Source organism: Pangasianodon hypophthalmus, chromosome 30 (assembly GCF_027358585.1).
Source record: "Pangasianodon hypophthalmus isolate fPanHyp1 chromosome 30, fPanHyp1.pri, whole genome shotgun sequence".
NCBI classification, from domain to species: Eukaryota; Metazoa; Chordata; class Actinopteri; order Siluriformes; family Pangasiidae; genus Pangasianodon; species Pangasianodon hypophthalmus.
This window is the reverse complement of record NC_069739.1, coordinates 517,250-524,749: the sequence shown is the minus strand read 5'-3', so window position 1 is coordinate 524,749 and position 7,500 is coordinate 517,250. Positions and strand designations below refer to the sequence as shown.

General features: G+C 36.7%; 1 protein-coding gene across 5 annotated transcripts in view; it reads left to right on the top strand.

The window, feature by feature from the left end:
* The window catches only part of fynb (FYN proto-oncogene, Src family tyrosine kinase b), a 36,320-nt gene that overhangs the window by 4,653 nt on the left and 24,167 nt on the right, over positions 1–7,500 (top strand). Inside the window, exon 1 of one of the 5 annotated variants that reach the window (XM_034302101.2) lies at positions 2,121–2,373. The exons of the other annotated variants lie outside the window; for them this stretch is intronic. The gene's annotated coding sequence lies outside the window, so the exon portion shown is untranslated. Of the gene's footprint in view, positions 1–2,120; positions 2,374–7,500 lie in introns of those variants that run through there. 5 annotated transcript variants of the gene reach the window in all.

The following is a 7,500-nucleotide window of genomic DNA, read 5'->3' as shown; positions in this document are numbered from 1 at the left end:
TATAGAGAGTGTGTGATTATAGAGAGTGTGTGATTATAGAGTGTGTGATTATAGAGAGTGTGTGTGATTATAGAGTGTGTGATTATAGAGAGTGTGTGATTATAGAGAGTGTGTGAGTATAGCGAGTGTGTGATTATAGAGAGTGTGTGATTATAGAGAGTGTGTGATTATAGCGAGTGTGTGATTATAGAGAGTGTGTGATTATAGAGAGTGTGTGAGTATAGCGAGTGTGTGATTATAGAGAGTGTGTGATTATAGGGAGTGTGTGATTATAGAGAGTGTGTGAGTATAGCGAGTGTGTGATTATAGAGAGTGTGTGATTATAGGGAGTGTGTGATTATAGCGAGTGTGTGATTATAGAGAGTGTGTGATTATAGTGAGTGTGTGATTATAGGGAGTGTGTGATTATAGTGAGTGTGTGATTATAGCGAGTGTTTGAGTATAGAGAGTGTGTGATTATAGTGAGTGTGTGATTATAGAGAGTGTGTGATTATAGAGTGTGTGATTATAGAGAGTGTGTGATTATAGAGAGTGTGTGATTATAGTGAGTGTGTGATTATAGAGAGTGTGTGATTATAGAGAGTGTGTGAGTATAGAGAGTGTGTGATTATAGCGAGTGTGTGATTATAGCGAGTGTGTGATTATAGAGAGTGTGTGATTATAGGGAGTGTGTGATTATAGGGAGTGTGTGATTATTGAGTGTGTGAGATTATAGAGAGTGTGTGATTATAGCGAGTGTGTGATTATAGAGAGTGTGTGAATATAGAGAGTGTGTGATTATAGTGAGTGTGTGATTATAGAGAGTGTGTGATTATAGCGAGTGTTTGAGTATAGAGAGTGTGTGATTATAGCGAGTGTGTGAGTATAGAGAGTGTGTGAGTATAGAGAGTGTGTGATTATAGCGAGTGTGTGATTATAGAGAGTGTGTGATTATAGCGAGTGTGTGATTACAGAGAGTGTGATTATAGAGAGTGTGTGATTATAGCGAGTGTGTGAGTATAGAGAGTGTGATTATAGCGAGTGTGTGATTATAGAGAGTGTGTGATTATAGCGAGTGTGTGAGTATAGAGAGTGTGATTATAGCGAGTGTGTGATTATAGAGAGTGTGTGATTATAGCGAGTGTGTGAGTATAGAGAGTGTGATTATAGCGAGTGTGTGATTATAGAGAGTGTGTGATTATAGCGAGTGTGTGAGTATAGAGAGTGTGATTATAGCGAGTGTGTGATTATAGCGAGTGTGTGAGTATAGAGAGTGTGATTATAGCGAGTGTGTGATTATAGAGAGTGTGTGAGTATAGAGAGTGTGTGAGTATAGAGAGTGTGTGATAGAGTGTGTGATTATAGCGAGTGTGTGATTACAGAGAGTGTGTGATTATAGAGTGTGTGATTATAGCGAGTGTGTGATTATAGCGAGTGTGTGATTATAGCGAGTGTGTGATTATAGAGAGTGTGTGATTATAGCGAGTGTGTGATTACAGAGAGTGTGTGATTATAGCGAGTGTGTGATTATAGCGAGTGTGTGAGTATAGAGAGTGTGTGATTATAGCGAGTGTGTGAGTATAGAGAGTGTGTGAGTATAGAGAGTGTGATTATTGAGTGTGTAATTATAGCGAGTGTGTGATTATAGAGAGTGTGTGATTATAGCGAGTGTGTGATTATAGAGAGTGTGTGATTATAGCGAGTGTGTGATTATAGCGAGTGTGTGATTACAGAGAGTGTGTGATTATAGCGAGTGTGTGATTATAGCGAGTGTGTGAGTATAGCGAGTGTGTGATTATAGCGAGTGTGTGTTTAGATTCTAGTGAGTGTGCATTTCCACTTTGTGTGAGTTGAAGTGCAGCTGCTGATTGGTCGTCTGCTGTAACGCTCATTATGACATCATCCCACCATCCGTGCGTTTCACTTTCACACTTTGTTCTGAAATAGTTTCAACTATATAAAGTTTACAGTCTCACTCTCACTCATTATATTCTGTGTTAATAAGTGATGGAATAAAAACCAATTAACTGATGGAAAGAATTACACACACACACACACACACACACACACACACACTGGAAACTTGTTTGACACTGACTCGGTTTGTGTTATTATTCATTTCCTGCTGTAGGTGTTAGTGACAGAAACGAGCAGCTTGAATTAAAAGCCTCTTACTCGCTGAAACGAGACGAGAGTCAGTCCTGTACGCAGACTCGAGCAGACAGGCCACAGGTCACCATGTGACTCTCAACAGCCAGGTTTCTAACCGTTTTTCCACAGTGGCAGTGATTTGACTTTTCAGAGGTGTTTTACAAACTTGAGGCTCCTCAGTCCTGGAATGTCGCTACCTCAGACTAAGCAAGGACACAATTCCATCTTTATACAACATTGTGTGTAAGTATATATATATACATTTTCACTATTTTGCGTATTTAACTAATTTGCCAAGTCGCTTGCATTTGGTTTAGCTCGAGCGTGAGTGTGGCGTTTCTCAAAGGCTATGGTTGTGTAAATCTATGAAAAAGTTCAACACCCCGTCACTCTGACTTCTTGTTTCAGAAGCAAATACATCAACATTCGGAATTAAATCACAGCTACGAAGTCAATTCAGTGCACTTCAAACACACACACACACACACACACAGCTGTAACTATGACACAACAAACTAAAACTGATTCTCGCACTTCTGTTAGAAGTTGATGTTTGAAATTAATTTTCAGGGTTTTTAATAAAGTGTTAATAAATGAATTCAGTGACCTGATTCAGATTCGCTAGTTGCTAACGGAATATTTGTGTACTGCTGGGAAATACACAACCTCCCTGTTCACGCCTACACACTTCCCTTATGGTGGGGAAAGACCCTCAGGTTTTTGTGTTTGTGTGTGTGTGTGTGTGTGTGTGTGTGAGAGACAGAAAGATGTTGATTATAGTCTAGGAAGTGAGCCTTTAATAGAGTGCAGTTAAGTGGAACTGTTTACTGAAGACACACACACACACACACACACTTGTTGATAGCGTGTGTTTGCAGGTGTGTGTATGAGCTGTAGAGGAGGGAACATGTCGGTGGTTTCTTGATGACGGCGAAAGTTTTGTAAGAAATTTTATTTTCATTATGGGGAAGTGAGATCTGAGAACCCCAGAACTAAAAATGCACTTTCAGAAAGTAAAAAAAAATTATTAATGACATCATAACCACATTAAATGGAACCAAAACTGTGAAGTGTGTGTGTGTGTGTCATCGCTAAAAATGACCTAAAATGAACAGCTCTTGTGAGAACGCGAGTTTATGAGTTTATGAATATTTACAGGAAAGTTGTGGATTTTTGAGAAATATTTAGTTTATGGAATATTAATGGATCACAGGGGTTGACTACAGGGACGTGTTTTATAACTTTTTTCTTTTACCTGCACATAATTGGACCTTAAGTACCAGGTACCGGTTACATAAAGCACATTAAGTAAGAGACTTAAAGCGTGATTTCCTCGTACTCAAGGGAATGACTTGAGGGTGTTGCGTATAATCCTTTAAACACTTCTCTTAAGCGCTTCACGACAGCGACGCAGGTTTTGCCGTAATAAAATTCTCTTGTTGCCATGGACACGCTATGTGTAACACAATTACTTATACAACTGATAAAATGGATAAAGAAACGAATACGGAAAATAAAGAAAGAAAACCAAATTGGACAGAGGAGGAGAAATGTATTCTTTTAGAAGAATTTGGGAAAAGAAAAGAAATTTTAAAAAGCAAACTGAATCCTGTTGTAACTGCTGCCAAAAAACAGAAACAGTGGGAGGAAATAAAAAAAAAAAAGAAAAAAAAAAGAACGTAAAAATAATCTGGGCGTAAAGAGGTCGGTTCAGGAGGTGTGTGATGATAGTGTGTAATCACACTGATGGCTCTAAACATTACTGACCGGCTGATCCGACGATGTAATATTGATATTGTGATAAATTGTCACAGTACACTGTTTCTGAGATGCTGTGTTTTGTTGTGTTGTGTTTTGAAATAAATTTATTTCTGCTGTTCAGTGATCACCTATTTTTAATAACAGTATCATCAAATACTAATTTACTTATTATGAAATACTCCACTGTTTTCCTGGCAGTTTCTTCACAGACCTGTTTATCGTGATCCATATCATCTTCAAATATTGTGATTTTTTTTTGTCATATCACCAGCACTACACAACATTTCACAACAAGCAAAAGTGCAGTTTAATACCTTTATTTCTGAGAGTGTGTAGTTGTGTTGTGTTAGTGATTAGTTAGTGGATAACTATGGGAAGCGAGTGCACACTGAGTGCTCGGATTAAGGGAATTTGGATTGGATTGGATTGGAGATGATTATTCGGGATGTTAATGGAGATGTGTGGAACATTATTAGATCTTTGGGCTCTTTGTGAGGAATGAATGCGTTTCTGTGGAAATGGTGGTCTATGGGAACGTGAATGGCTGTCTTTGGATCATGATAAATATTGGAATTTAATAATTCTCTGGAGTTATGTGGATTTTATTGGAAAGGAAATGTGTCATTATGTTGATGTGTATGTGACATGAATGAAGGTCTATCAGGAAGGAAATGTTTTTTTTATTTTGTGAACTGAAACTCTGTCTGACATTCATGCTAGTCACTGCAACACTAAATGATCTGTTTGTAAGAAATTAATGCACATAAATATAAACAAACGCCTCTTTTTGGGAACTGAATGATCTGTCTACCTCACACATACACACACCCACACACACACACACACACACACACACACACAGAGTTTGTTTTATGAGACACTAGAGAACAGCCTGAAAATTTTCGACACTCTTCTTTTCCCTTAAATTGATTCTTGCTTAGTCTTTCACTTATGCTTCTACTTCGTCCTATCTATGGTCTTTTCTTCTTTCTTTCTTTCTCTCATTCCTTCCTTCTTTCTTTCTTTCTTTCTTCCTTTCTTTCTCCTCCCCCCAGTGGGTGATGGTATGTCCTTCTTGTCGTCTCTCTTATGTTAATGATGTGCTCTACGCCTGTTGAGATCAACATCCCCAAACAAAAGACATCACTGTGTGTGTGTGTGTGTGTGTGTGTGTGTCCCCGTGTGTGTGTGTGTGTCCCCGTGTGTGTGTGTGTGTGTGTGTGTGTGTGTGCGTGTGTGTATTTGAGGCCCTGTTTGTATGTAACAGTGCTGCTTTGTGTCCACATGACTGCTTCATTCACACACTTCATTGTGGGCAGTGTAGATGTGGGCAGCACACGGCTCGCTAATTCTGTCCTGCAGACTCTGATCACCACATACAGTGTAACACCAGCCGTGATCAAAACACACACTCATCATGCTAATTCACACATTTATAATATTTACCACAGAGTAAATACGTCATTGTGACACAGAAACACAGTGTGTGTATTTATTGTACAAATTAAAGGCAGTTCATTGTAAACTTAGTAAAGGCACTCTACTGTAAACTAATTAAAGGCGGTTTATTGTAAACTAATTAAAGGCACTCTACTGTAAACTAATTAAAGGCACTCTACTGTAAACTAATTAAAGGCTGTTTATTGTAAACTAATTAAAGGCACTCTACTGTAAACTAATTAAAGGCACTCTACTGTAAACTAATTAAAGGCACTCTACTGTAAACTAATTAAAGGCAGTTTATTGTAAACTAATTAAAGGAGGTTTATTGTAAACTAATTAAAGGCAGTTTATTGTAAACTAATTAAAGGCACTCTACTGTAAACTAATTAAAGGCAGTTTATTGTAAACTAATTAAAGGAGGTTTATTGTAAACTAATTAAAGGCGGTTTATTGTAAACTAATTAAAGGCGGTTTATTGTAAACTAATTAAAGGCACTCTACTGTAAACTAATTAAAGGCAGTTTATTGTAAACTAATTAAAGGAGGTTTATTGTAAACTAATTAAAGGCGGTTTATTGTAAACTAATTAAAGGCAGTTTATTGTAAACTAATTAAAGGCAGTTTATTGTAAACTAATTAAAGGCACTCTACTGTAAACTAATTAAAGGCAGTTTATTGTAAACTAATTAAAGGCACTCTACTGTAAACTAATTAAAGGCAGTTTATTGTAAACTAATTAAAGGCGGTTTATTGTAAACTAATTAAAGGCACTCTACTGTAAACTAATTAAAGGCAGTTTATTGTAAACTAATTAAAGGCACTCTACTGTAAACTAATTAAAGGCAGTTTATTGTAAACTAATTAAAGGCAGTTTATTGTAAACTAATTAAAGGCACTCTGTTGTAAACTAATTAAAGGCAGTTTATTGTAAACTAATTAAAGGAGGTTTATTGTAAACTAATTAAAGGCGGTTTATTGTAAACTAATTAAAGGCAGTTTATTGTAAACTAATTAAAGGCACTCTGTTGTAAGGTAATTAAAGATGGTGTAAGGGAAATGTGGTCTATGGAAAATAAAATGTGGTCTGTACTGAAATCATATAACTCATGATAGATTCCCTATGTAGTGTGCACTCCAGGAGCTCAGTGTGTCTAATCATCTCCTCTAACTATCTTTAGATCAGCACAAAACATCTGCAGGGCTGCTGAGTCTGCTGCAGACACACATATATTTATACACACACACACACACATATACACACACAGGAAGTGGTTAAAGACTTGAGTTCGGAAACATTGCAGCACAGTGCATGAACTCTCACACACACACACTCCTTGGAATTGACGTTGTGTAGCCACATCCTGTCAATCAAAAAGCAGCAAAAACCATTCTGAGTTTTTTATTACACTGTTATAAAAAGGAATGTTTCAGCTCTCTGCTAACACCAGTGTCATTACTAAAATTAATTTTATTAAAACTTTATAAGGCATTATTATTGTCTATAAAAACATTCTTACTAAATTATAAAGCATACAAAGCGTTATAAAGCTTTACTGAGTGTCATTAAACTGTATTTACTTTTAAAATGGCTGAAATCAGAGATGTGTGTTATGTCATGGATGAAATATAAGCTGTGTGTTATGTCATGGATGAAATATAAGATGTGTGTTATGTCATGGATGAAATTGGAGATGTGTGTTATGTCATGGATGAAATTGGAGATGTGTGTTATGTCATGGATGAAATATAAGATGTGTGTTATGTCATGGATGAAATATAAGATGTGTGTTATGTCATGGATGAAATATAAGATGTGTGTTATGTCATGGATGAAATTGGAGATGTGTGTTATGTCATGGTTGAAATCAGAGATGTGTGTTATGTCATGGTTGAAATCAGAGATGTGTGTTATGTCATGGTTGAAATCAGAGATGTGTGTTATGTCATGGATGAAATCGGAGATGTGTGTTATGTCATGGGTGAAATATAAGATGTGTGTTATGTCATGGATGAAATTGGAGATGTGTGTTATGTCATGGATGAAATCGGAGATGTGTGTTATGTCATGGGTGAAATCGGAGATGTGTGTTATGTCATGGTTGAAATCAGAGATGTGTGTTATGTCATGGATGAAATCAGAGATGTGTGTTATGTCATGGTTGAAAT